At 43.0% G+C, this 25,462-nt stretch overlaps 1 protein-coding gene and 2 pseudogenes across 5 annotated transcripts in view; 1 reads left to right on the top strand and 2 right to left on the bottom strand.

Annotated features, from left to right (window-relative positions):
- Window positions 1-6,741: 6,741 nt before the first annotated feature.
- Window positions 6,742-7,088, bottom strand: LOC308422125 (small ribosomal subunit protein eS10-like; annotated as a pseudogene). Its single transcript has one exon. The product of its transcript is annotated as a small ribosomal subunit protein eS10-like (transcript).
- An 11,898-nt stretch (window positions 7,089-18,986) lies between these two features.
- The window catches only part of PTPN4 (protein tyrosine phosphatase non-receptor type 4), a 153,233-nt gene continuing 146,757 nt past the window's right edge, over window positions 18,987-25,462 (top strand). For all 3 annotated transcript variants that reach the window (XM_080918095.1, XM_080918096.1, XM_080918093.1), the window contains exon 1: window positions 18,987-19,242. The gene's annotated coding sequence lies outside the window, so the exon portion shown is untranslated. The remainder of the gene's footprint in view (window positions 19,243-25,462) is intronic.
- LOC308422122 (NADH dehydrogenase [ubiquinone] 1 beta subcomplex subunit 4-like) lies at window positions 25,025-25,384 on the bottom strand (annotated as a pseudogene). The gene has a single exon. The product of its transcript is annotated as an NADH dehydrogenase [ubiquinone] 1 beta subcomplex subunit 4-like (transcript).

Raw genomic sequence — 25,462 nt, 5'->3', positions numbered from 1 at the left:
AATACTCACTTCCAGGGAGCTAGGATGGGGGTGTTAAAGCCCACACCCACAGTGACACACCTATTTCAATAAGGCCACATCTACTCCAACAAGGCCACACCTCCTAATAGTGCTACTTCCTAGCCCATACAAACCATCACACCACTGCACACACTTAAGTCTCACAAGACAAGGCGAACTGCTCCCGTATACATACATAAGAGTTTTAGGTTTTCTCTGTAGTGCAAAGAGGATCCTCTCACTTTTCTCAACGCCCCCATCTTAGGCCAGACGATGCGACCCAATGTCCCACGTGGGCCATATTAGAGCTCTCCGTACAAGACATACCCCCAGCTCCTTCTCACAGCCCTTTCCGGTTTTGCTTCTTTGCCTATGCATTTAGTCTCCCAGGAGCCTGGAAATGCCTGTTCTGAGAAGAGGACAGAAGCTGCTCACCAAAGCTCAACCACTGCCCTTTGTGAGCCTCTAAGGACTCCACTAGTCTTGTATTTGCTAGTGGTTCCCTGTTTATGCTGGCTAAGCTTTTCAAGGTCTGTTTTCATTGAACCGTAGAGGTTAATAAGCGTAAGAAAATAAAAACCATAGAAGAAAATATTAGGTCCTTTGGACAATGTTAGGTTTTCAGAAAGCCAAATGATCCCTCCTGAGTGGCTCTAGGCGATCTTGCCCAGGATATCCCAGCAGCCACACTGAACATTGCAGTCAGCTTCAGCTCCCACAGTGGACAGAAGGATGGCTGGAGGGATAGGACGAGAACTCTGCAGCCAGGCAATCTTTCTCAGGACTCTCTGGCCAGATCCTAGTGGGATTTGGTTATGGGAGGAGGGTGTGTGTACTGGCTAGTTTTGTGTCAACTTGACATAGCTGGAGTTATCACAGAGAAAGGAGCCTCAGCTGAGAAAAATGTCTCCATGAGATCCAGCTGTAAGGCATTTTCTCAACTAGTGATCAAGTGGGGAGGGACCAGCCCATTGTGGGTGGAGCCATCCCTGGGCTGGTAGACCTGGGTTCTATAAGAAAACAGGCTGAGCAAGCCAAGGGAAGCAAGCCAGTAAGTGACATCCCTCCATGGCCTCTGCATCAGCTCCTGCTTCCTGACCTGCTTGAGTTCCAGTCCTGACTTCCTCTGGTGATGAACAGCAATGTGGAAGTGTAAGCTGAGTAAACCCTTTCCTCCCCAACTTGCTTCTTGGTCCTGATGTTTGTGCAGGAACAGAGACCCTGACTGAGACAGTGTGATAGGGACGAGGGCTGGAGAATTGACAAGCACATTCCCATTTTAGTAGATGGGGAAACAAAACAGAAGAGCGTTCAAGGAATTTTCTAAGCAACAAGTGAAGGAAGTGAACTTTGATTCAAGTTTACATCAAATCAAAAAGCTTTGCATAGCAAAGAAGACAATGTCCACAGTGAAAAGGGGCCATGCAGAGTAGGGAGAGTCTTAGCCACCTGTTCATCGGACAGAGGATGAACATTGAGGCTGTAGAAGGACTCAAGAACCTTTACAGCAAAAGAAGAGCTAATTCAATCGAAGTCGGGCAAAACAGTCCTCTCACAAGTAGGGCGAAGGAGAGCACTTCCCTATGCTCGTGAGGACCCGGAAATCAGAATTTTGGAACATGCCTATATGTGTGAGAGGTAGACAAAAGTAAAGCCTGTGGCCAGAGCTGTTGCATTTTCTGGATTGCTGCTTTGCTAATGCGGGATTGCTGGTTGGAGATATCCTGACAATGGAGATTGGATTCACCCCAGGGAACCCTGTGTCCTGAACAGCAGAAAGTAGCCTAGAGAGATTTAAGCCTCTTTTCCCTGTAACTTTCCTCCTTTCCCATCTAGGGATGGAAGGTGTTGATTGCTGTCTGCTACCAGATGAGGGCAGGTGACAGACAAGGAGGGCACACAGAGGCGGGAGAGGGTATGGAGAGGGAGAAAGAAAGAGGAGAGGAAGAGGAGGATGACACAGATCCGTGTGGCTTTAAATAGCCACAGGTAGCTATGAATATCTTATAAGGGATGGATTATTATTACAGGACAATTTATATCAATATTAATTGGCTCTGAGTTTATTATATGGGCATTTTGTGGGGTGAGAATTTACCAATATAAATCTGATTGATAAATTACAAGCACCTAGAGTTTTGATTCTACCAGTTACTGGGAATTGTGACTATAACCAAAGGGGCTTCTGTTGAGAACGTGAGCTGAGTCCACAGCAAGAGAGCTGGGAGACGGGCAGTCTCTCGGTGGGGCTAGCCATGGAAGCAGCGAGACCGCTAGGGCCAGAGAGTAGCCGGCACTAGCGTGCCATGGTGCCTTTTCCTTTTTTATGGTATTTCCCACTACAGGAAGGGATTAGGGTGGAATAAGGGTTGGAAGGGTGATAGGTATAAGAACCCAATAAAATAGCTTTAAGAAAAGATATCTACAAGGAGCACTAATAATTAGGGAGCTAATGCACTTAGTAAGCCTTAACCCAGACCTCACCTAGGTGACTAACTGTATTTTTGCTTGTTGTAATCCATCGGAAGCTTTTCTTTACCTCCAGCAGAAGTACAGAGACAGACTCGGAGGCAGATTTTAAAAGCTGGTGACATAAGTCATGATAACACATCAGTATTTCCAGTATCTCACATCTAGGTGATTGCAACAGACTTTTGGATGCCCTTTCCCTGCACCTGAGGCCTACATCACAGATCCCGTAGCATGGGAAGGGTGTGGGTGATGCATCTGATTGGGTGGAGAAGGGAGGGTGATTCTAATACACCCTGCAGGGGAAGATACTGGTCTACCAGGGTGAACCTCAATTCAAATCTAATCTCTCCTTCCTCCACACCATGAAATTCATTTTTTCTTATACCCACTCATCACGTCATAGTTAATGTCATGCACTCCTGCTTAACTTTCAAAGAACTTTACAAAAATTCGTCCAGCTCCTAATGGATTATGACAAATGGTTCCAGTACTACCACAAATCTTTAACAGGCTCAGAAGTTAGCCTTGTCTCCTTCTATGGAAGAGATGGAAATACATTTAGAGAATCATTTATTTGGGGCTGATAAGATGGTTCAGCATGTTTGAAGTTCAAAGGCTCTGGCCACCAAGCCTGACAAGCTGAATTCCACCCCCAGGCTCACATGGTGGAAGGGATGAGCCTATTCCTGAAGGCTGTTCTCTCATCTCCACATGTGTGTGTGTCACACCAGGGCACACACATCCACAGAGTGGATAAATCAATAAGTAATGGGTAAGACATTTGGTTAAGCTTACCACCCCCTTTTGTTTTAGATGCACCATGTGACGGTCTGAGGAACTGAGAGCAAATGAAAGAATAAACCACCATTCTGTGAAGCCTGAAAGTCACCCAGTGAGGGTGGGACTGCTGTGTCATCAAGCTATGGGTTTAGATGGAGCAGAGTTGGGACTTGGGCGTGGGGGGCTCATGTAGAAGTCGAGGTGAGGGATGGCATTTAAAAGGTAAACAGAAGTTTGGCAAAGAAAGGGGTAGGGGTATTCTAGTCAAGAGACAACTGCATGGGCAGTGAGATGGCTCTGCAGATAGAGGTCCTTGTCCCCAAGCCTGACAACCTGAGTTTGATTCCTGGGACATATGGTTGAATGAATTCCTGAAAGTTGTCCACTGAACTCTATACTTACACTGTGTGTGTGTGTGTGTGTGTGTGTGTGTGTGTGTGTGTGTGTGTGTGTGTTTGTGAACACCCACACACATACACACACAGGCACACAAATAAATATAACATGAAAAGAGATATATAAAAAAGGCAAGGAGTCATCCTCTTAGAACAGATGAGGTTCTCTGTGGTAAAAATCTGCATGAATACAGTTGACAGATACATTGTTAATAAAAACTTCAAAGTCACTCAGGTCTAGTAAAGGCAACTCTGTTTAAACCAGAGAAAACCGGGTACAAGGACAACTTATGAAGGAGGGCCTGAATTTGGTTGGTCCCCTAGAACCCTTGTGGCAGAGGGGTAAGAGAAAAGCAGGGCATGCTGGCATGAACCTGTGACCTCAGTGCCAGTCTAGTCTATTTATCCACCAATCAGTCAACCAACCAACCAATCCATCAATCAATCAATAGTGGATGATGCCTTAGAAAAGACACTCGAAGTTGTCCTTGGTTCTCTGTGATGGGCCTGTGGGATGGCTCAATAGGGTAAGAACACTTGTGGCCACGCGTCACAACCTGAGTTCAATCTCAGGAGCCACATGGCAGAAGGAGAGAGCTGTTCCCCACATATGTTCTCTGATCTCTAGTCACAAATACAAGCCACCTGATGTTGTGCTGGGGACCGAGCTCCAGTCCTTTGCAAGAACTCTTAGCCCACTGGGGCTGGGGATGTAGCTCTGTTGACTCAAGCATGCCTGGCGTAGAGTACACTGGGTTGGAACCCCAACACCAATAAACCTGCCTCGGTAGCACATGCTTGTCAGAATGGGAAGATGGAAGCAGAGTGAACCAGGATCAAGATCAGCCTCGGCTCCACAGGAAGCTTCAGGCCAGCTTGGGCTACATGAGTTTCTGTCTTGAGAAAATAAAATCAGACTAAAACAGCAACATAGCACATGACAGATCCCAGAGCCTGCTCAGTGTGTGTGTGTTGTTCTGATAAGATCAAATTGGGCTCTGTAAAACTCGGGTCCAATGGTCTCGTAGCTACCAAGGATGCTCTGGTGAGGACTCCTCAGGCCCGCTCCTCAAATGTTATCACTCTTTATCGTGTGTGTGGGGTATGTACATGTGAGTGCCGGTGCCCAGGGATGCCGGAGGTGTCAGAGCTCCTGGGAAGGAGATAATAGGGCTGGACACTGACCTCTGCTTCTCTGCAGAAGCCATACATGTTCTTAACCACGGAGGCACCATCTCTTTTGCCCCAGACCTGCTCTTTAAAGGCATCGAGACCCACCTCGTGTCCTACTGACCTCATTACTTGTGTTTGACCATCTCCCCTGCCTTCTCCTTGGCACATTTCCATAGAGAAAGTAACTGAGAGCAATCAAACTCAGTGTGCAACACTGTCAAGTATTCCTTTAGAAGTCCAGAAGTCCACAGATGTATTCATTTCCGTGTGTGTGTGTGTGTGTGTGTGTGTGTGTGTGTGAGAGAGAGAGAGAGAGAGAGAGAGACAGAGAGACAGAGAGACCGAGTTGAGACTAAGCAGTAAGAACCTTTTAGAGAAACTTATCAGTAACTGACTTCTATTGAACCTAATAACAGAAGATGGTTGCATTTTATCAGATGTCACTGCCTTTGCATTCATTTCACGTATGGTAATTTACTTTGAGTTATATTTTATTAAAGCAGTGGTTCACTGAGGATAGAGGTAGACTTCTGCTACATGCCTAGCACACACAAAAACCCTGCTTTTAATCTCTGGCACCACTGGATGTGACCGTGTACATCTGTCGCCCCAGTAAGTGCAAAGAAGACAGACACATGGTGAGACGTTCCAGGTCATCCGTTGCTACACAGCAAGTACTAGATCAGCCTGGGTTAAGGAGATCCTGTGTCAGGAAAAAAAAATCAATCAAACAAACAAAAAGTATCAGGTCACAAACGATTGGTCTAGTAGTTGCAGAAGGCTAATAGAGGGCCATGGTGGGTTTTACACAGACGCTGTGTGGGAATGGTGTCTGTCCGGATCTCAATTCTGCTGCACAGTAGAATCTCCTGGGAGCTGGGAAAAGAATCTACACTGACATGCACAGATGGAAACCTCGATGGTGTGTGTAGCATCTCAGTTGTTAAGAGTGCTTACTGCTCTTCCAAACACCATGCGTCTGTTCCCAGCACCCACGTCAAACAGCTCACAGGTGCCTGCTACTCCAGCTTCAGCACCCTCTTCTGGCCTCCAAGGGCATTGCACCAACATACCATCCACATGCATACACACAAACTTTTAAAAAAGGAAACCTCGTCAGGTCCCCCTGGGTCAATTAAATGAGAGGTTGATGGTAGTGGAGTGTCTGCAGTTACTGGGAACATCTAGATGTTGCTAACAAGCAGTCAGGGATAGGAATCTTCAACGTGGTTGGTGCCCAATCAATGTCTATAGGTTGGATGTGCCACTAAAGCAGGCCTGGCAGCCCTTGACAAGTGCTTTTTGTACACCAGAAGCGTGCCTGACAATGCCATATAGGTGCCGAGGCACATGCTACAAACATGGACAGAAATTTTCCAAGCTGATGACAACAAGGTCATTGTCTGTGGACAAGGTCAGTACATAAAGAGCCCAGACCAAGAAACATCTGGTGTTGACTTACAGATGCATTTACATCCGGTGGAGGGATGGGGCTTGCCCCTCCTTCCCATCCCTCTTTCAAAGAAAACAAAGTAACAACGAAGTCTCACCTAATAGGAAGGAGATTCCTCAGGTTGCTATATTCTAAGCTGTTAAAGGATCACTGGTGGTCACTCAAGGACCCTAAGGTTTTCTTTTTGCTTCTTCTGTGTTTTGTTCTGTTTTTTTTGAGACAGGATCTCATGCTGTGTTTTGTTCTGTTTTTTGAGACAGGATCTCATGCAGCCCAGACTGTCCTTGAAATCACTTTGTAGATAAAAATGACCTTGAACTCATGGGCATGTTGATTCTATTTCTTGCTCCCTTGCACCACTGGCTTCTAGGGTGTGCTGGAGTCAACTCTGGGTTTCTTGCACGCTAGATGAGCGTTGTATCAAGTGAGCAGCATCTCACTTGTTTGGTTTTTTTCTTTAAAGTTTATTCAATACAACATAATCTCCAACTTCACCGAGGTGGCTGACCACGTCCATGACCAAAGCAGCCTCAGCTTTCTTGTCAGCTCCAGGGGTCATGGCCCTCGTTCTGTAGATGCCTCTGTCTGCCTCCCCTCTTGTGAATCTTGCAGGCCGCTCGCTCTCTGGACCAGGCAGACCGCTCCTTCACGTAACCTCGAGACTTGCAAGACTGCATGGCCTTCATGACATGAAGGTTGGGCACATTCTTGTCTGCCAGCTCGCGGTGTTTGGGCATGTGGACATCTGTTTTGGCAACCATCACTCCTTCCCTAAAATCATAGATGGTAATCCGATTCTTCTTAGGCATCAGCATCGTGGCGGCTGCAGGGTCCCAGGCAGAGGCTGGACATTTCTATCTCAGGCATTGGTCTAGGGTATGATGAAATAATGACTTGTGAAATACCACGACTTTGTCCTCATCAGATTTTCAGAGTCATTTGTGAACATACTTCTTCCTATCTGGGTTGTGTGTGTAGGGGGTGCACACATGTGAGCACATATATGCGGGTGTGTGTGCCCATGGCAGCATGTGTGGAAGTCAGAAGTTGACCTTGGGCCGTGTTCTCTATTGCTCTCCACTTTATTGTTTGGGACAGGCTGTCTTACAGAGTCTTGAGTTTGTTATTTTGGCTACACTGGCTAGCCGGCTGGCCAGCAAGACCAGAGGTTCTTCCTGTCCCTATCCGCCAACAGCAGGAAGAGAAAGGCATATCTCCAAGTCCAGTTTTTTATGTGGGTATTAGGAATCTGAACTCAGGGCCTCCTGATACTTGTCAAGCACTTTACCCACTGAAGATCTCCAAACCTCTGTCTATTTATTTGTAGTCCCTTCAAGAGGACATCCTCACATTCTGGACTGTCACACCCAAAGTAATTGAGAACAACAATACATATTTTACCTTGCAACGTGCAAACTCCCACAAAAGCAGGCTTACTATTTGTGTAATGCACTCTTAAGATTTTCTTCTCCATTCTAGTTCCGTTCCATTTTCTGCTCAAAATAAAGGTCATATACAGTTCTCCACACTGATCCCATAACCCACTAATAAGTCACAATCTTTAAAATGGAACATAGGCTGAGCATGGTGGCACATGCCTTTAATCCCAGCACTTGGAGTGCAGAGGCAGTTAGAACTCGGTGAATTTAGTCTAAAAAGTGAATGCTAAAACAGTCAGAGCTACACAGGGAGACACCGTCTCAAAAGAAACAAAAACCAAAGCAAACAAACAAACAAACAAACAAAAAACCCCACCCACCCCCCAAAAGCAAACAAATAAAAAAGGAAAACTCTTGTGTGTCGTTTTGAATAGGACTAGTCTCTATAGGCTCATTTACTTAGCTGTGTGGTCATTAGGGAAGGCACCATTTGAGAGGAGTTTAGGACATCACCGGGATTGGCCTTACTGGAGTAACTGTGGCCTTGTTGGAGGAAGTCTGTCACTGGAAGTGGGCTTTGGGGTGTCAGAAGTTCAAGCTAGGCCCATGTCCTTTCCTTCTGCTGCCCGAGGATGCAGTCGTAGAATTCTCTAGCTATTTTTCCAGCACCTAGTCTGACCTTATACCACCACACTTCTCACCATGGTAACAATGAACTAAACCTTCGAGACTGACCAAGCTCCAACTACATGTTCTACTTTTAAGAGTTGCCATGGTCATGGTGTCTCTTCACAGCAACAGAACACTAAGACCGCTTGTCTGGAGGATGGGGTTATCTCTTATCTATAATCCCGTTATCTATAAAGTACTGAGTAATACAGGGTTTTTAAATAAATAGTTGAATATTTGTATTAACATTTAATTACAAACACTTAGATAAAGTGTAGGTGGCTTACCTTTTGCACATCAAGAGTCTTAGAAATAAATGTACCTACACACATTGTATTCACATTTGGGAAGCAGATAATATATTAATCTTGTACTAGGTACACTGTATATGTTGTTGATGTAATTTAATATTGCAGTCACAATCTGAGGTTTCCATATTATAAAATCATGTAATTAAATATATGACCATCTTGGGGCTGTGAAATGACTCAGTGGGTTAAAGAGCATGTACTACTCTTATAGAGGACGCAAGTTCATTTCTCAGCATCACACCCAGCTGCTCATAACCTCCTGGAAGTCCAACTCCAGAAGATATACCCTCTTCTAAAGTGCACATATCCACACACAGATACATTCACATTGTTAAAAGTACATTTGCAACATTCATCTTGGAAGTCATTAACTCTCTCAAATATTTAAACATATAAACTATAATGTCCCCGAATGGAATGGTAGTAAAGACCCTGACACATAAAGAAATGGACACTAGGGTACCTAATCCTCAGATCCTGTGACTAGGTGCATTACACAGCAAAAAGGACTTTGTAGATTTAATTAAGTTGAAGACTTTGAGATGAGGAACGTATCTTGAATTGCCTGGCTGGACCCAATGCAACCAAAAGCTCACCTTGTTTGGTTTCTTTTTTTATTCGGTTTGGTACACCAGCCCGTGGGATGGTGCTCCATGTAGTTAGGGTGAGTTTTTACAACTTAATTAATCCAGGATAGTCACTGCCTCACAAATATGCACAGAGGGTTGGTTGTCTCTTAGGCACATCAGGGTCTTTCCCCTGGACCCAGAGTTGGCTTGTTAGGGACAGAATGACAGAATGTTCTTCCTCTGCTTTTTACAGGCAGTCACAGGTGGGCCTCCACACCAAGCCCGAGTTTACATGAATGTTGGGGATCCACGTCTGGCTTTCATGTTTGCCTGACAAGTGCTCTTTGCTGACTGAGCCGTCTCTTCAGCATTCCCATACAAATAAAGAAATGAAATGCGAGTTATACTGTATGTCCTCTTGTCTCCATTGGAAAGAGATATATAATGTTTACCTTATAGCAATACTAAAAACTTGCACAAGAACTATTTATTGGTAGTGCTCACTTTAAAGAGTGGGATGTATGTACTAAATCTAGTGGCTCAATGAAGCCTATTTACACACAGAAAACAGAATATACTTGATTTTTTTGGCCATAAATAAATGGAATATAACTATATTATTGAAATCTCTAGCTGGGGGAGATGAGTTGGCATTGCTGTTTGCTGGCGCTGGAGCCGTAACGAAGTTGGTTGGTTTTGCATATGGGGATAGTTAAGAGTCACTGCGCACAGTTTACATGGTCAGCACAGTTGTTCTGAGAAACAGTGTTAACCCCCTAGTCACTGTCTAACAGTCATGTCTAGACTTGAGGTGTGTCACATTCTCAACCCACTCTATGTGTGTGTGTGTGTGTGTGTGTGTGTGTGTGTGTGTGTGTATGTGTGTGAGTGTGTGTGTGTGTGTGTGTGTATGTGTGATAAACAAAAAATAATGGGGAAAGCTTTTTAAAGGTGGGGATTTCAAAAACAAAATGCTGAAAAGATGTTACCTTTTCTTTGGTCAGATCATCACATATGCCCTGACATCTAATTTTCTGTATCTAAAGTCTGTATTAGAAATGTCTGTATAAGTATATACATAATTAAATATAACTCAGAAATAGTCAACAGTAGAACTTGTTTTCTAGAAAAAATAGAGCCCTATTGAGCAAATTTATTTTACTTTATTATGGCTAATATTCTAAACAGAAGTGTTTAAGCTATTTTAAATTCATGTGCCTCTTTCCCCAAAGGATATTTAAAATATGATATTTTTTATGAAATGGTAAATTTATTTTTTAATTTTTTATTAGATACTCTCTGTATTTACATTTGAAATGTTATCTCCTTTGCCCACACCTCTCCTGTCCTCCCTCCCCCGCTTAAAAATATGATCTTATATTAACTTTATATACTTTCTTCATAAAATTTGCCTTAAACATTGTGCCTTGTTTTACTAAATTGTTTTATTGGAATCGATTCTGGCTTTTGTAACATCATTTTATTCTAGACATTTACTTTGAAAGCATCCTTACAATGCCTGTATTTGGTATATTACTGCTTGTCTGTTTGCTGAATTTATTGAATATACAACTCCAAACATTGAGTGTGTTTTAGAATTTATTGTATGTGCTAGATAAAAAAGAAAATAAAGTTACAGTGTGTTCCTCAAAAAAAAAAAAAAAAAAAAGAGTAGGCTGGGAGTATAAGAAATATTATTTAACTATTATTTAACGTTCTGAATATAATTTCCTCCTGAACACACCATGTAGACCAGGGTGGCCCCAGCATGTTGCACAAGCTGGCTTTGAAAATGATATCCTTCTACTTTGAGGTGCCAAGTGCTGATATTACAGACATGCATCACCACGTCTGGCTTTTTTATACAGTTCTTGATCTCAAGATTCCTAATTTGAGACTTCTACTGTTCTTTAGGGAAAAAAATGGATGATGCATGAAGAGGGAGACAGGCAGACAGACAGACACATTTTTTTTAAAGTGGGGGTATTTTTTATTAGATATTCTGTATTTACATTTGAGATGTTATCCCCTTTTCCCATGCCCCACTCTCATCCCCCTCCCCCTCCATTTTTCTTCACAAAGGTGCACTCCCTCCTGATCCCCCTCTCCACCCCATTGCCTTGGCATTCCCCCACATTGAGAAAACATGCCCTCTCTGGACCAAAAGCCTCTTCTCACGTTGACGCCAGACACTGCTATCTTCAGGCACATATGCAACTGGATCAGTAGGTCTCTCAATGTGTGCACAAAGGTTGGTGTTTTAGTCCATGGGAGTTTTTGAGCTTTTGGTTGGTTGATAATGTTGTTCTTCCCATACGGTTGCAACCCCTTTCAGCTCCTTAGGTCCTTTCTTTAGCAACCTCATTGAGGTCCCCAAGTTCGACTGATGGTTAGCTACAAGCATGCTCAGCTGTATCTGTATGACTCTAGCATAGTCCCTGAGGGGGCATCTCTGTCTGGTTTCTGCCAGTTAGTACTTTTTGGGACCAGCTATAGTGCTTGGATTTGTGGTGGATCCCCAGGTGAGGGGGCTTCTGAGTTACCTTTTCTTCAATCCCTGTTCCTCTATTTGACCTTGCATTTCCTCCCATGAAAGTTTTGTTTTCCCTTCTAAGAAGGACTGAGGCATCCCCATTTTGGTTTCCCTTATTTTTGAGCTTCATAATGTCTGTGAATTGTTCCTTGGGTATTCAGAGCTTTCTAGGGCTAGTATCAGCTTATCAGTGAGTGCATACCATGTGTGTTCTTTGGTAACTGAGTTACTTCACTCAGGATGATAGTCTCTAGTTCCATCTATTTGCCTACAAATTTCATGAAGTTATTGTTTCTAATAGCCGAGTAATACTCTACTGTGTAAATGTTCCACACTTTCTGTATCCATTCATCTGTTGAAGGACACCTGGGTTCTTTCCAGCTTCTGGCTATTATAAATAAGGCTGCTATAAACATGGTGGAGCATGTGTCCTTGTTATATGTTGGAGCATCTGTGGGGTATATGCTCAGAAACGGAATAGTCGGGTTTTCAGGTAGTACTATGTCCAGTTTTCTGAGGAATTGCCAGACTGATTTCCAGAGTGGTTGTATTAGTTTACAACCCCACCAACAGTGGAGAAGTGTTCCTCTTTCTCCGCAGCCTCTCCAGCATCTATTGTCATCTGAGTTTTTGATCTTAGCCATTCTGACTGGTGTGAGGTGGAATCTCAGGGTTGTTTTGATTTGCATTTCCCTGATGACTAGGGATGTTGAGCATTTTTTTAGGTGATTCTCAGCCGAGAATTCTTTGTTTAGCTCTGTACGTCATTTTTTAATAGGATTATTTGATTCTCTAGAGTCTAGCTTCCTGAGTTCTTTGTATGTATTGGATACTAGCCCTCTATCAGATGTAGGATTGGTAAAGATCCTTTCCCAATCTGTTGGCAGACAGATACATTTGGCTCAACACTCTCAGAGCTGTATACCACCTAAGCTTAAAAAGCAGTTTCTTTTTTTTAAAAAATCACATTTTATATAGTTCTGTAATAACAGGAAGACCAAGGCACACAATTCTGCCTTTATCAAGAAAATGTACAATAGGACAAGATCATACATGTGTGCGCGTGTGCGCATGTGTGTATGTGTGTACCCACACACATGTATGCATATGTGTGTAGAGTCCAGAGGCCAGACTTTGGGTGATTTTCCTTACAACAGCTGTCAACTCTGTTTGTGAGACAAGACTTCTCACTGGGAGTTTGAGGCTTGACAAGTAGGCTAGGCAGGCAGATCAGTGAGTCCGAGAGATCTTAAAGTTTCTGTTTCTCTAGAGCTCAGATTACAGGCACAGGCCACCAGCTTTTCTTGTGGGTTCTGGGCTTGAGTTTAGGTCCTCATCCTTGCATAACAAGCTCTTTACCAACAGAGCCATTTCCTCAGTACTACCTGTCTCTTTGTAGTTTCTGGTTGTGTTTTCAGTCAGGTCCTGATTGACCTGGAACTCAATAGGTAGACCAGACTGTCCTCAAACTGACCTACCTGCCTCTGCTTTCCAAGTGCTGGGATTAAAGTTGTGTGCCACCACATCTGGACAGCCCCACGTTTTTGTAACAGAAATATATGTGTTCCACACAGGCCTAAGATTCACTATGGACCTGGCTATCTGTTGATCATCTGTTCTCACCTATATCCCTCTCTCCGGTCTGAGACTATAGGGATGAACATGCTATGTGCAGACTTTACACTGGGCACTGAGCCTGTGACTGCTAGGTATAACACTTTACCAACTAAGCTACACTTGGTTCAGGCCAATCATTAACCCAACCTGTGACATTTTTATTTCTTTGGTTGGTTTTGGTTTTGCCTCAGTTTTTCAAAACAGGGCTTCTCTGTGTGGAACTCACACTGTAGATCATGCTGGCTTTGAACTCTTAGAGGCACATCTTCCTCTGCTTTGGCATACACTTCCTCACTGCCAGATCTGATGATACCCCCTTTTAAAGGTTTATATTCTTTATGTTTGCTTGGTTTGTTCTGCTTGGCTTTAAGTTAGGCAGGAAGATTCCAGATAGGTTAAAAGTTCAATTCCCTTCATCTCCAAGTATATGGCTAAGGGCAATAGATACCCAACCGAGGTCATTTAGAGACTTGTGTGATACTCATAATCATTTGAAAGTCTATATCATTTTTTGGCACGGTGTGAGTTTATATGTGTATGTGTGTGCACATAAGTCTGTATACATGCACATGTGCAGACGTGCATGTATGTGGTAACCTTTGGTGTCATCCTCAAAGAGGCTATCTGCCATAGTATCTTTTATTGGACTCAAGTTTACCAATTAGGCTAGGCTGGCTGGCCAGTGAACCTCAGAGATTGACTTGTCAGTGCTAGGGTTATAGGCATAGGCCACCAAACCTAGCATTGTGTGTGTGTGTGTGTGTGCGTGCGTGCGTGCACTTTACTGATTTAAACATCCTCTGAGCCCTGAAAATCCGTATTCCTTGCATGCTTCACTGCTTCACCTCAGAAACTTAGGCAACAAAATTAAATCATTTTAACATAGGTGTTTTAAAGTTAAAATTTATATTGTTTTGAGCTGTCCCCAGCAAATGGAGTCTAAATTTCTTTTCTAGTCACCTCTTAGGATGACCCCAAGGTGTCTGTCTCTCTCTGTCTCTGCCCCTTCTGACACTGAAAAATCAAACCTAGGCCTTCATTCATTCTAGGTAAGCACTCTACCGCTGAGCTATGTGAGTGTTCTTATTACATTTATTTTGCGTGTGGGTGCATCAGTGTGCCACAGCATAAATGTAGAGGTTAGAGGACAAGTCCTGGGAGTATATTTTCCCCTGTTTTCCATGTGGATTCTGGGATAGAACTCCAGCCACCAGACCTGTGGCAAGTACCTTACCCCAGGAAGCCATGTAGGCAGCTCAGCTTCCTCCCTTTCCCTCCCTCTCTCTTGTCTCCTCCTCTCTGTATCTCTATTCTGAGATGGGTCTCACTACATTTCTTAGCCTGTCCTTCAATTTTACTCTATGGTTCAGATGTTAGAGCTTGAATTTGTGGTCCAGCGTTGGGTTACTCATTTCTTCTGAAGGGGCCCCTCCAAGTCACTGATGGTAGGGTCGCTTATGAGTCAGCTATAACGTTCAGTCACAGCCTCTCCCGCCCTTTTGGTGCATGGAGCCACTGCCAAGAACCAGGTGGCTAAGCTTGGCTGTACAGGACAGAACAAACGCCTCTTACCTCCAGCGCCCAGCTACCCAGGCTTAGAAAAAGTCTTGCCATCAGTTACCATGTCTAAAAGGCCCAGTCATTTTTGTCTGCCAACTAATTCCAAGTGAGGACAGAGCCCTTGTTCTTAATCTCTCGAAGCACAGCCAAGGGCAGACTGCAGACACAGGGAAAAGTCACAGTCAGGAGCAGTGTCTGCCAATATCCAGTAATGTTTGCCAGTTCTAAGGTTAAAAAAAAAAAAAAAAAGAAGTCTTGCAACTCCCAACTGTCTAATTATCTTAATTATGTTTCTTAGGTACAGGATTGGATTAGGTATACAATCCGTATTCCAAGGTTTCTATCTCTATAAAATATAAGCAATATAAAAACTGAAACAGAAGGAGTAAAACTCTATTAATATTGTGTATGTAATATGATAGATAATGTTTTGCTGAAATGAAATTGTCTCTTGGGATGGTTATAACTAGGGCCAGATGTAAAGTCAAGTGCAGTGATTGATTAACAAGGTTATTATCTGACCATTCAGAATAGGCATTAAAATATGTGAATTGTTTTAAAGAATATACTTTAAATTCTAGCAAAAATGTACTTCTCTTTCAAAGGGAACTTGCAGACACAGGAGCATTTTATCTGCCAAGTTCATACAGAGCCCCAGGGTCTCTTGCCCTGCTCCAAATTTAGTGAACTAGAATGCATTTTAAAATTTATTCTTACATTTTAAAGTGTATCATGAGTGTATGTTCGTGCACATGTGTGCTGTGATTTGCACGTGCTGTGGTAGGTTTGTGGATATCAGATGACAACTTTCAGGACTCAGTTCTTTCCTTTCACCATGTGGGGTCCTGGGATCTGACTCATGTCATTACATTTGGTTGGGAGTGTCTATCTGCTGAGCCATCTTGCTGGCCGAGAACTTGCATTTTAAACAAGATGTCCAGGTGATGGATATACAGATTAAAATTTGAGAAGCATGAACTTATTTCCCAGCTTATTCTTCCTTGAGGAAATAGGAAGAAGGGGCACGGTCTAAAGTTTTGTTTTATTTTTAAGAGGGGGTCTTGCGTAGCCCAGGCTAGTCTCAAACTCATCATATGGTGAGAATCACCTTGAATTTCTGATCCTCCTCGTTCCATCTCTTGAGTGCTAGAATTTTACACATGGATTGTCATGTGGGGTCTTATGTTGTTCTGAGGATTAAATCTAGAGTTTCTTCAATGTAAAGCAAGCACCCTACTAACTGAGCAAAGCAACTGTCCCCTCTTGTTCCTCTTTTAGACAATTACTTGCTCCTTCTTTTTCAGGGATGCAGGAATTAGGCTTAAGATGGACTTAGAACTTTCTAGGGATGACAGTGAGTATTGGCAACTTTAAAGGGCCCATCTAGGTGATTCCCACTCTGAAGGCTCTGTTTGGGAAGTTACTCTGATTATGTGAGATATCCAGAGCAGGCAAACACGTAGAGACAGCAAATAGATTATGATGGTAAAGGTTTGGGGAGGAGAAAACAGAATGATTGGCAGGCAGGGGATGCCTTTTGGCGTTTGTGATGGTTAGTAGTGACAGTTTGGAGGTAGAGTCGGGGGTGGATGGTGGCACAGCTGTGGATGGCTCAGCATGTGAGCTTTTTACCTGTGCTCTGGGGAATCTGAACTCAGGTCCTCATGGTTGCGCGGCAAGTTTCCTGGCTGCCTTGTCTTGCCAGGCTCCACCTCAGGTGTTTTCCTGAAACCCTACTCCCGTGTGACTCAGAGGCTCTGTTCTTCTCCTGCCTGCCACTGTCCTCAGGCATCCTGAGGACTGCAGGAAGGACGAAGAGGCTCTGCCTTAGGTAGTAGCAGTAATCAAACCCACGCAGGGCTGAGTACTGGGCGGTAAGAGGAACACTGCAGAAAATGCCAAAGGGATGTTTAAACCTAGAACCATTGTGTCGCAGAAGGGAGGAATTATTGCTCGACTCTGGTGAATTCTCTTTGGTCTTTCGTTCAAGGATGAATGAGAGCTGATGATGAGATAAGCATTTTAGCAATGTCTTGAACAAAGGCTAGGATTTCAAGTTGGAGAGCTGGAGGAAAGAAATAGACTTAGGGAAGAATGAATGCGTGCAGGCTGGAACTGCCCTGTCCCACCTACATTCTGAGACAAGGTACCATGTAGCACAGGCTGGCCTGAGACTTTCTGTGTAGCTAAGGATGTTCTTAAAACTCTTAATCCTCCTGCCTCAGCCTCCTGCACGGTCAAGTGTCCTTCACTAGCTGGACCAGAAAAAGCAGGAGCAGAGTGAGAATGGGAAGGAGTTGGTACAAATTGCTGCCTTCCAGTTTCGCACAGATTTTCCTCCTTGGTAAAGTCATTTTATCAACATGGAGAAAAGAAGCTTTGCAGCACGTGGCTGGGTGTTGGGTGCTGAGGACCTTGTATGGACACTGGGCAAGTGCTCTCTCCTGGGCCCCTTGAACAAACCAACTATCTATAGCTCTATCTTTTTATCTATTTTGGTTTTTCAAGACAGGGCTTCTCTGTGTAGCCTTGGCTATTCTGGAACTTGCTCTGTAGACCCAGATGGCCTAGAACTCACAGAGATCCACCTTCCTTTGCCTTCCAAATGGTGGAATTAAAGGCATACATCACCACTACCCAGAAAACATTTTTTTTAAAAAATAAATATGGTCTCTGGTAAAATACAAAGATTGAGATTAGGAACCAACACGAACTCAGGCCACAGGAAAGGACATTGACCCCCGCCCCTAACCCCTGGGGGCAGGGGAAATCAAGGACTTTTGAGGTGGGTCAAAGAGTAAAGGAAAGGAAGTCTGAAGTTCTGAGTTCAATCCCAGGACCCACATGTGATTACCAACTCTCAAACCTTGTCCTCTGATAGACAGACAGAAAGACAGACACGGGTACACACACACTCAAACATGGGCACACACATTTTAGGTGTATACAAAATAAAGAAACATAAATCCAACAAAAAGAACTAAACAAACAGCAAAGAGGAAATGTGAGGGTCCTTTCAATTCACCCTTCCCTCATTTTGACCTCAGTTGAGATCACCCATTCTGTAAGAATGTTCTATCATCAACAAGTTTGTATTATCAGGAAAATATTAAGAGTATACCCTCCTCAAGACCATGGCATGATAATACAAACCCTCATCCTTAAAATGATTGAACGATTTTGATTTTTAAAAAGCGATTTTTCTTTGCACACCAAAAGCACCTATCCTTTGTTTTATCTATGAAATGCCTTTTGCTTAAGCTTTGTTTTCAGGGCCTATATTTAGAAGAACTGATTGGAAACTGCACTTCAAAGCCTATACCCTCTATTAGCACTTAGTTGGGATAACCTGATGCCAGGAGGTCGAGTTTCCCCACTCTGCGATAGTCCCCTCTTATTTATCTATTTATTTATTTAATTTTGTCTTCAGAGTTGGTCAGTAGGTACACTCCAGAAGAGGGAGGAAGGGCAGGACTGACAGTCAAGGAACCAATCGCTGCCTGGCGACGGGGTGTGGACACGGAGCCACGCCCTCCCCTCCCAACCCGCTAAATCCCGCCCCTCTCGCACCTGTGAGTGCCAGTGCTTCTCTAGGCTGGCGCCCGCGCTCCGAAACTGGGTAGGAGGAGGGAAGGAGGCGGAGCAGGGGCGTGGCTTCACCTCTCGCGAGACCGCCTCCTGTTGCCGAGGCCGCCGTTCCGGGGCTCTGAGTGGCTGGCAGCTGCGCAGCCGCCATGTTCGGTTGCTATGCTGCGGCCTCGGAGATGGGGTGTGCTTGAGAGAGGAGGAGGAGACGGAGGAGGCGGTGGAGGCGAGGGAGGAGGAAGAAGGAGAGGAGGAGGAGGAGGGTGACCGTGGTTCTCCTTTGCACTCTCACACAGAGCCGCCTCCCTGGAGTCACCCGCCGCCTCACGCCGCGCGCGTTTCCCTGCTCCGCGGACGCGACACATTGTTCTTCAAGACTCCCGGGACCTGTCAGAAATCGGGGCTCCGGGACTTGAAAGAGACTTGACTTCGGCCCGCGGGCTGCGGGGACCGCGGCACTTTCGGGGTGCGTGTGAAGGGATTAGCTCATCTCGCCGCGAGGTGCGAGCGCGCGCCTCCCCGCGCACGCCGGCCCCGCCGCAGCCCCGCAGGATGACGGGGTGCAGGCGGCCCGCGGCCGTGGCGCGGCCGCTGTGGCGGCCGCTGTTCGCGGGGCGCTGAGGGCGAACACCCCGACGCGGACCACGCGCCCCTTCTCCCCGGCCGCGAGCCCGGGACCTCCTGGGTTCTTGTATTTGGATTTTTTTTCTTTCTCCAGCCGAGAGGACACGGCTGTGATAACGAAGGTAAGAGGGGCGCTCGGGGAGGTTCTTCGCTTGGCCTGCTTGGGCCCCTTTTGCAGGTCGTGGGCACGCACCTGAAGCTCGGGGGTAGGGGGGGCAGGTGGCCAGACTACCCGATCGACTTTCCTTTCCTTAGTGGGTCCGGACACTCGATTCTTCCTGGGGTTTACGGTTGAAATCTCTGCTAGGGATGAGTGCAAGGTTGAAGAGATGGAATAGATGCGGAGATGGAATGTTCCTAAAACTCAAGATAAGGCTGGAGGCTCTTCAGTATTTCATTTGTGGGTTTCTTTTTTCTAATTATTATTGTTAGGTTAATTGACACATAGAAACATCCTTATTTTTTTTCCCAAGCGGTAGGAACACACGCTTCCTTCCATTGAACTTGAAGTCTCGGTGACTCGCTAGTATTTTACTTGCTTTTAGGAATCTCTAGTTGGGCCCAAAAAGTTGAGATATAGAACAGATCTGAATTCTTCACTTAGATTTTTCATGATTCTTTGGAATCGTCCCTACCTTCGTGATGTTTAGAGTCAATGTGAGTCTGTAGTAAAGAACAGATCGGTATTTATGGCTTTTTGTAAGATGTAAGCGCAGTGATTTGTGGCTTTCTGGCTTTACAATTTTGTTTCTGTGTCAATGTTTGTTTTATAGTTACTTTCAGGAAAATTGGAGCATATGATCATCCTTTGTGGCCAGCAACTGTTCTTACCAAACCAGTCACTTGAATTGTCCCAAGACGATTTCTGAAAAATCAGTTCAATTGAGAGATTAAAGAGAAGCTAGAGTTCTTAAAAAAAAAGGGGAGGGGGGTTAAATTCGTGTATGGATGCATTTGCTGGGGTTTCATCAATAATGAAACAATTTACAGTTTCACTGTTAGTGCATATGGACGTTTCTCTGAAACTTAAGTTACGGACTTTGTTTGGCTTTGCATCAGAGTGACATCAGTGTGTACAAGGACTAAGTGGAGGGTTTTAAAAACTACTTGTTCCAGGAGGACTAGTCGTACCTACTTTTGGAATGAGCAATTCAAGAAATACTGAGCGTGTGACCAGATCTTGGGTCCAGATGAAATAACACAGTTCATTGGTCACATTTAAAAGATGACTGTGGAGGAAAAACAAAAACAAAAAGCTAATATATCTGACTTGCAAAGACAGACTAGAAGAAGACAGGAAGAGTAAATACCACAGCTTTTTGAAAACCCTGGGTTTGTGAACATTAGTGTGTCAGAGGGGAAAACTTGTTTCCAAAAGGGGAAGGGATGACCTTAAACAATAATTCAGAGTACCTAATAGAATTATACCTAGACATTATTATTTAAATCTCGAAATTGAGGACTGCGAATTCAATCTTGTTTTAAAGAAAAAGGTTGGTTTACAAGGAGAGCTCTCTAGAACCATTTTGTTCACTCATAAGGTCAGTCATGCCACCTTTTTTTCTTTGTCAGAATACATTTCTGCTCCAATTATCACAAAAGCTATTTTTGTGTCTCTTCACATTTTTAATGGCATTCTTTGTTCATATTTTGAAATAGCACATATGCATGTGATCTTGATTTATAAGATCAACATTGTTGTGTGTGTACATGTGTACATGAAAGTATTTTGTATTTACCTGATCTTTAAACATTTGCTAAAAAGATTGTTTTAAACAAGGAAGCATCACTGTTTTAATCGTTTTTCTTAATACTGAGGTGATTACAGTTTGTTAAGGTAGAAAATCAGATTCCTCAAAAGTAGTAACAGATGAGTGAGAATGTGACTCGGGTTTCTAATGGCTTCTAGGTGGTGGTAAATTGTGTCAAGTCTTCTTTCCTCCCCCACCATGTCCTAATTGAATAGCTTTAAAATGTCCCTAGTAACATTGTTACTTTAAATTTATGACACAAATTTCTAATTTAAGCTAGGCATAACACCAGCATCTATTGAACACATTTGCTAAAAATACTTTCTGGGTCGGATGTACTTAGAATGCAGCCTTAGGAAAATTCACTTGAACTGTTCTACTGTGACCAGTTGTGGATATTATTTTAAAGAGAACTTTAATAGAATTACAGAATCTTATAAATTAGATTTTGTCTGTTTAGATATAGGTACCAGCGTTTTAATATATAAAATGAGACAATAATAAATTTATGTGGGATAGCAATAGAAACTTTTTTCAAGAAAACTTATGTGAACTCTACTGATTCTTAAGTACTCTGGTCTGTATACCTGAAATGTTTTAATTTTATATATTGCATATAGAGTTGTAAAATGATGTATCGTGTGGATTTTTATTTATGTAGTTCTAATGGCCTTTCCTAGACTCTGAAGGGGAGATCAGTAGTTACGTTTTTGAGTAAATTATGTTTAAGGAACAAAATACAGATTAGGTAAAGGAGATGCTTATTGAGAGTACTCCATTCCTCCTCTGAGAGTTTGGTTATTTAAAAGCAAGAAACCTTAAAAACAACAACAACAAAAACCATGCAGGAGTCTAGTCTTGTTTGATAGATGTTTAAGGGTCTGAATTCTTCATATTAGGAATGCAAAATTGGTGAGTTTGTTAGTGTGCATGCAAGTCTATGTGACTTAATGTAGCTAAATAGAAATTGTTACTCATAAATGAAATTTGCTTATTGATAGAAATATACTGGTTTATAAACTGAGCTGAGTTTTGTTATTTTTCTGGATTTTTACATGTAACAGTTTTTAAATGGTACAGTTCAGAGATGTTAAATTTACTGGCTCAGTAGAAGCCCGAAAGATTAATTTTTGGAAGTTGGATCTTTTGGGGTGAGGAGGTGGCTAGTAAAGTACTGTAGAGAAACATATTGGTATGTTTTCATGTAATGTTCAGTCAGTACAGAAAGTGAGAAGGAACATAATGAGGAAGTAATGTAGAATATTCTTCACTGGCATAGAAGAAGAGTTGTCCAGAAACTCAACAATTTATTTTATATTCTTTGAATGAGAATTCAGTATTGTTTTCTGAATACCAGGACTGTTTATTGTCCTCACAGTTATCTTTTATTTCATTATTCCCTAGTAGAAACAGTGGAAGAAAGGTATGAGTATTTGAAGAAGTTGGTAAGAACTGAATGCTTATCTTAAGAGGAAGGCATTAATCTGGGAAGCTCACTTATTTCTGTCTTCTCACAGGAAGTTCTGTAGAGTACTAGAAAGAAAAGAGGTTCCAAAAGCGGAAGAATGTTAGTATTTATTATTTGTTGAGTTCAGACAGTGTACATTTTAGAAAAAAGATGAAGAGAGAGAGAGAGAGAGAGAGAGAGAGAGAGAGAGAGAGAGAGAGAGAGAGAGAGAAAGTGTGTGTGTGTGTGTGTGTGTGTGAGAGAGAGAGAGAGAGAGAGATATGGCCCATGGAGGTTCGGCGAGACATGGGGCAAGGGGAATGCCTCTGGGGGACCCATGTTGGGAATCCCTTCCCCCTGAGGGACCAGCCACACGATGGTATAGTACATAATTGAGTTTATTCAGGTCACGGGGTGGGGGGTGGTTAGGAGGGTAGTAGAGGCAGAGAGAGAAGAGAGGAGTAGAGAAGTAAAGGCTGGTCATGAGCATGTGGGGGGGGAGGGAATATGGAGAGGAGGTGGGGGGGAGCATACCTGGCTATTTCGAGGTAACTGTGGGGTGGGGTTTACAGAATCCCAACACTCCCTCGTTTTGGTTTAATTAAAAAAGAAAAATTAGAGGTGATGGTGGAGCAGGAATAGGGTTGTTGTGATCTCTAACTGCTTCATGCTTGTTTTGGAGAATCTAGAAAAGTGGGAGTAGGGATGTTTGTCTTAGAGTTGGCAGTTTCCTTGTAGTCCAGGATCTATAGAACCATCTGAGGATAGGTCAGAAGGAACTGGTTCAATAGAAGCGTCTGTGTCTTTGAGAGAAGGTTGAAACATCTGTAGGCTGCTTCTCTGGAGCTGTTTTAGATGTAATGAGTGCCTGGACTTGACAAGATCCTGGAACACACACACACACACACACACACACACACACACAAACACACACTATAGGAGATTAAGTATGTTTGGAAGAAAGAACATTTTTTTTACAGGAGTGGTTCTAATGCTACCAGTACATATAAAAGGTTATTTCATTTAACCATCAAGTATGCTTTTGAGATGTGTTTATGTCACCCTTGTGCCATTTGCTCCTGTCCAAGCAGAATTCAAATCATGCCTGTTCTACTCTAAAGCGTGTTCTCTAGAGTAGTGCAGTCCAGTTAAGCCTTCTGTAGTGATAGAATTACTTTCCCCTCTTTCTCAGATTTATTGAAGTACAATTGACATATATGGGGTAAGTATTTTTTCCCTACCCTGTTAGATATGGTAGCCATTAACCATGTGTAGGGTGTGGCACACTTTAAGTGGAACCGGTCTGTGTGAAGAACTGAGGTTGATGTTGCATTTTGTTTTAATCATTTTAAATTTCTAGCCAATGTGGTTGCTTGTTATCTGATTTAACATAGCTTTAAGGTCTTGCTTCCTAGTAAAGCTGAGGTCTGGTATTCTGTCTTCTATGGGTTTATACAACTCACTTAATTCTTGAGCTTCAGTTTAACCTGTTGAGAAAATGAAGGGATTACCAAGACTCTGTTTTGCTTTAAAGTTTAGTAACTTCTTAGAACATGTTGTAGCATTTAATATTCACAAGCATTGTTTCTGAAGGAGTTCTCCCTCCCCATTGAGTTTATATAAAGGGTTTATTTTTGAGAAGACTATAAAGTACACACAGAGGTAAGGGGTTATTTTCTGCACATACTCCTGTGTACACAGTTGTTTGGTGAAAGCATTGTGTGATCAAAACATTACTTTATCTTTTTATTGGTTCCAACACAGACAGGGCCAAGGTGATGCTAGGTCAGTCAGTGCTCTGCCACTGAACTACATGTTGAATAAAAACTGAATCTTTAAAAATCTCATTTTTTAGCAACTTTACAAAATAGAATTGCTGAACACAACAGTGGACTCATGAAGCAACAGGAAAGAAAAAAATCCTTGCCATTTTCCCACTGCAGTTCCTGGTATTTATCAAATTAATTCTTGACCTGTTTGCTGGGCCTTGAAGACTTTTCTCCCTATTTGATCTTACCCTATTTCTTTTTTTTTTCCTATTTCTTATTCTTACTTAAAACAACATTGTTTTCCCCTTCATCTCCTCAGTTTATACATATTTGATTTTTCAGTCTATACTCTTAAGTCTTTCTCAGAACTCACCTTTTTGTTAGATAATCCAGTCAAAATGATCTGGGTTTCAGATCTGGCAGTAAGTACCTTGGGGTTAATGTGTTTGTTTAGATATAATTTTGTATATTTTTCTCATATTAATTAAAAAAAAAAGTTTTCATGTGTGTATGCATGTGTGCTAGCCCATGCAGGTTGGTGTAGAAGCCAGAAGTCAACTTTGTGCTGTCTTCCTCTGTCCTATTCCCTTTAATTTATTTTTCAATTTGGGTTTCTCACTAACCTTGGACTAGAGTTTAGTGGTTCTGGCTAAACTGGCTAGCTGATTTCCCTTGTTCCCTACCTAGTGCTTGGGTTACTGGTGTGTGTCACCATTTTCAGCTTTTGATAGGTATTAAGAATTCAAATTCAGCACCCTACTCTGAGACACCTCCCCAGACGGACCCACCTCCTTTCTCCCTTCTTTTCTCCCTCTCTTCCTTCCTTTTTTCCTTTTTTTTTTTTTTTTTTTTTGGTAAGTTTTATCTAATAACTGTAAGAACATTTTTTTAAATGAATAGATTTATTTATGCAGGAATGGAGTCATCCTTGCCAAACTTAGTAGGAGATGTTAACTTTTCTTTCTTGGATAAGTCTTTCATTTCTGTCCCTGTCTGTTTTGAAAACATAATACCAGAAGATGAGGGGCCAAAACCACTCAGCTCCTAAAAGTGAGTTCTTAGGAGCGGTCTGAAATTAGGATAAATATTTGCTGATCTTGCATAGGTCCAAGGAATCAAGGCAGGATCCTTGATTTGCGTTTGGCATTTGGGGTTGTACTGAAGCAGATACTCCCGGTTAAGCCAGGTCCTTATGCTCAAGTGCTCAACCTGCGTATTCGGGTTTCTAGAGACATGTCAGGGTCAAGTGTACTGGGGGGGAGTGGAGGGGCACAGGCTTGTACTTGGAACCTGACATATTGGCTTCCGGAGCACATTAAAACAGAGGGTTGTTTTTTTTTTTCTATTGTTTCATGAGTTCAGTTTCTGTTTAGCA

This window comes from Micromys minutus (assembly GCF_963924665.1).
Source record: "Micromys minutus genome assembly, chromosome: 6".
NCBI classification, from domain to species: domain Eukaryota; kingdom Metazoa; phylum Chordata; class Mammalia; order Rodentia; family Muridae; genus Micromys; species Micromys minutus.
Note: the sequence above shows the minus strand (reverse complement) of the source record. Positions and strands in the feature narration are given on the sequence as shown.